This window comes from Ipomoea triloba, chromosome 5, assembly GCF_003576645.1.
Source record: "Ipomoea triloba cultivar NCNSP0323 chromosome 5, ASM357664v1".
NCBI classification, from domain to species: domain Eukaryota; kingdom Viridiplantae; phylum Streptophyta; class Magnoliopsida; order Solanales; family Convolvulaceae; genus Ipomoea; species Ipomoea triloba.
Genome location: NC_044920.1, coordinates 9,044,163 through 9,048,600, shown reverse-complemented (window position 1 = coordinate 9,048,600; position 4,438 = coordinate 9,044,163). Strand labels below are relative to the sequence as shown.

The following is a 4,438-nucleotide window of genomic DNA, read 5'->3' as shown; positions in this document are numbered from 1 at the left end:
CGCCCACCAATTGTCTGCGGCTTTTGTCAAGTAATAGACCGCAGAAGGTACTCGCTGATTCGCAGGACAATTCACTGCGTTAAGCAACTTGTCGAACGTTCGGATCCACTCTTCCAAAATCATCGGATCTTTTTCTCCTGCGTAGTACGGTGCTTGTCGGTTCGCTATTGCCTTAGCAAAATCCATCCGTGGCTGTCCCTGATTTTGGTTCTGACCTTGCTGAGCTGGCATAAACTCAGCCATTCTCTCCATTGCTTGAGCCATACGATCTATTGCAGAGATATTATCGTTGTTACCCGCAGGCGCATTTCATCTCGGCAGCATATTCGCTGGATGATAATTCCAAATTAATACCCGAAGTATAAAAGTTCTTACGGAATTAACTAGTTAGGTAGTCAGTATAGCACCTACTCAAGTTCTATACACTCCTTCCTAACATTCACCTTTTCATACCCTCTAAGCAAGGGTTTCAAACATAGCGTAATGATAACTAACGCATTACGCTAGCAAGCTCACTCACAAAAAGCTTAAGCAAACACATGCAGGAAAACACAAGTATGGATTATACTGTTCAACAACCAGAATCGTGAGATTCTGTAAAGTAAAAGTGAAATGCCCCCTCCTTATGCTACTCGGCCTCCATTCCAGCTCCGCTCCGAAACTTGTACTCATCAAGCTGTAACAATGACTTAGGTTGGCCTTAACGAACCTTGTAACCCCTCGTCTTTTCGAATAAGATTAAGGTTCGAGAAATATGTCTTTAAGCTATGACATTCCTGAGATGAGTGACCGATGCGTCAAAAGGATTTTTATAAGGAAATATAGTTATTATTAAGCTGCGATCGTTCGTGCCGGTCACGAACCGTAAAATTTTCGAGGACGAATTTTCAGCTCGGATTTCCTAGGAAATGGACTATTAAGCATATTATGACTAAGTATGAACTTCCTGCTTAGTTAAGTTGAATTTGGACGGAGTATAAGGGTCAAAATTTATTTCTGATCGTACACCGCGAAATTCCCGCAGTGAACTGAACCTAGCCCAATTTGGAGCTTTTGACTGGAATAAATTTGTGGTTTCAAGAAATATTCTATTTAAATTATTTTCTACCGAAAATTCATCTGTTTTGACCCCGAACTGTCTAAATTGAGATATTTTCTTAAAGTTACCAATAGGAATTTGACATGTGTCACCCAATTGTGATCCCAAAAATTTTATCTTGATTTATAAAGAGTTTTCTCCTCCCATTTTGGCCATTTGGCCGAAATAATCACAAGGGAAAGGGGAAGAGAAATTTCCATCATCTTCTTCATCCAAGCTTCAACCACCATAGCCAATTCCTTCACACCTCTTCAATTTATTCGGTAAATCGTTAATTTTATTCGGTAGATAGTCTTATATTCCTCTCTAGATTCATAATCTAAGTTTAGATTTCCTAAATTGTGTTTTTATGATGTTGGATTCTGGTCTAGGGTTTCAAGAAGAATTTGGGGGAAATCACTCAAAGACTCTTTCTAAGGATTTTAGTAGCTAATTGAGGTAAGGAATTCCCTTAAGTTGGTTTAGTCACTTGAAATTAGATAATTGATTATTTGGTTGAAATATGGTGTTTTTGGAGCTTTGGGAATATTTTTGTATACATGTTCATAGCTTGGATATGCTTGTATATGTTGTATTTATGTCCATATAGGCTTATACTTGTGAAAATAGTGAAAAGAAATCAGGATAGATTCTGGCAGTAACTTCCGAGATTTATTGGGAAAAATTGGTATGGTATTTTGATCCTATTTTTTTTAGACATGTAGTTCTATAAGTTTAGAACCCGCATATTAAATTTCATAATGATCGGAGTAGTATAAGTATGGTTTTCGGAATTTTTCCCAAAACTGGTCCAGAGAGAGGCAAAAATTTCCGGACAGCACACTGCCAAGGGCAAACATGAAATTTTCTGTGTTTATTCGCGGACCAAAATGACCAAAAAGTTTTATGGACATCAAGTACTATAAGTTGGGATCCTACCATAAAAATTTCAAGTGGAAAGGAGTTCGGGAACTATTTTTACCGGCTCAATCTTTCGGACTGCGCCAAGCTGAAATTTTCTGAATTATGCTTAGTATGATTATGGATGTGTTAATGATAATTTTGAAGTAGTTAGTGAGTTAATGGTGATTAGGTGATGCTAAGGACGTGGATTATGACTATGTTCTACATAATACACATATGTATACTTCATGTTATGGTACTAGTATGTGTAATTATCTATACTATGAAATATGTTATGTTATGTTGTTAGTAGGCCAAATTACCTATATTGTGAATATAGTATATGTCAATATATATATACATATATACGTGTATGTAGTATATATATATCATATGTATAGGATGTATATATATGTACATGTATTTATATAGTATACAACAAGTAGGTACAAGTAGTATAACGTATGACATTATGTATATATAATTGTAGTATATGTACTGTATTATGTATACATATTATATGTGTGTATGGGGCAGCATATATATATATATATACGTGTTGTGTATATATATATATGGTATGTGTGTATATATGTATATATGTGTATTATGTATATATGTATATATACGGGTAATGTGTGTATATATGTACATATATGAGTATGTATGTATAATTAAATAAAGTGTTGTAGTATGTATATATTTGGGTATGTGTACCTTAAGTGAATATGCATAAATATGTGGAAAGTGTTGTGTGGTATGCATATATACATACGTGTAGGGTGATGATGGAAAATGTTTTGAGAGACAAGACTTGTGAACCTAGGTGAGAATGGTAATTGATTTCAAAATGGGGACTTGATTTTGTGGAAAATGTCCAAAAATGATTTTGACTCAAGGAAGATGAGAAAGGAAGGAAAATGTTTTCAAAACCTTAGTTTCAGGAAGTCAAAGAGGACCTTGTCATTTATATTACCTCGGGCTATAGTACCGATGGTTTTCTTCAATATATGTACAGTTGTCTCTACGTCACTTCGTCAGGCGTAGGGAGTCTCTGCGTCACTCAGTCAGGCGCAGGGGAGTTTTCTATATCACTCAGTCAGGCGTAGGCCGTGGGGGTGTGCACACTTAAGTATAGATACTCATGTCATTTTCGGGTTGGTATCAGCTTTATGGACCTAGGTGGGGCCAAACTAGGGACCATAATGATGAACCTTCGTCCAAGGGATCACGAATGAGACTTGGGGCAGGACCGTAATCCCCATGTCCAGATCCGATTTCGGTCTAGTCAAAGAAACTTGTATCCTCAATAAGGTCTCTTGCTTCTAGTCAGAAACTAAGTAGCGTTTTCGTAATTAAAGACAACTAGAGGTCATAATTGCGGCAATGACATATGTAATAGACATGGCTAGTGCTGAAAACCTAGCCCGAATGAAAAAGAAGTCAAAGGCAACCTAGTTTGATGAACTAGGAAATTTGAGTAAGGAAATGTGTTGTGACTTATATACTCATTATATTCTTGTAATTATATGGCATTAACTATTGATTTCAGTTATGAAAGACCTGGACACCATATTTGGTAATGTGTATTTACCTTTATGAAATATTTGTCAAAACTTTTACCTGATGGAAGTGACAAATGGATTACCTTACTTAGCCGTCGTGCTAACTACACTTCACCGTGTACGTCATTTCAGATGTCATCCAGTGAGGGATCCTGTAGCCCGGCAAACACTCCTGATCATGTTTGCCCGGGACCTACTTTTGTTGGTCAGATTCTGCATGACACGTCGGGCAGAGACCCGTATTCTCCACCCTATTCTCAAGGCTACTCTCCAGGCTATACTCCAGCATCCCCTGACTATACTCTAGCAACCCCAGTCAGCCCAGTAAATATCTTTTGGTAACCTTAGTTTTGGCTGACTCTAGTCTGTTAGGTTGTGGAGGACCCGGAGTTTGTAATGACAGCCCGTCGGGCAAACTCTTGTAGATATCTTTTGATATTAATATATATATATATACCTAAAATATTATATTTTGATGTTTGGGGTGTTGATGTTGAGTGAAATTTCTTTTAGCCTGTGCACTGAGAGTGGAAGTTTTATCAAAGAGGTGATAGAATTCACTCTAAGTGTGGCGGTAGCACCCGGTTTTCTGTTGATATGATGTATAAGCTTCCGCAGCGTTTATTACGGATTTCGTGATAAGTGTAAGTCTTGAGAACCGGGGTGTTACAAACCTAAGCTGACTTCGAAACTTGGTTAACGCGAAACTAGAGCTGACTCGAAACGGTTTGACTTAGGATTCTGACTCGAAACAGGGCTCTGATACCAACTTGTAACACCCCGGCTCGGCTATACCGAACAACCGGAGTAGTTACCGCCACACCTAGACTAACGCCAAACACATACAGGTAGGATTCATTCTAGATGCACAGGCTAAAGATAAGGAAACCGT

At 37.8% G+C, this 4,438-nt stretch overlaps 1 long non-coding RNA gene across 1 annotated transcript; it reads left to right on the top strand.

Annotated features, from left to right (window-relative positions):
• The first annotated feature begins 1,272 nt into the window (after positions 1 to 1,272).
• Positions 1,273 to 4,022, top strand: LOC116021300. Its single transcript, XR_004098967.1, has 3 exons — positions 1,273 to 1,362; positions 1,471 to 1,537; positions 3,679 to 4,022. It is a non-coding gene; the product is annotated as an uncharacterized LOC116021300 (long non-coding RNA).
• Positions 4,023 to 4,438: the final 416 nt, after the last annotated feature.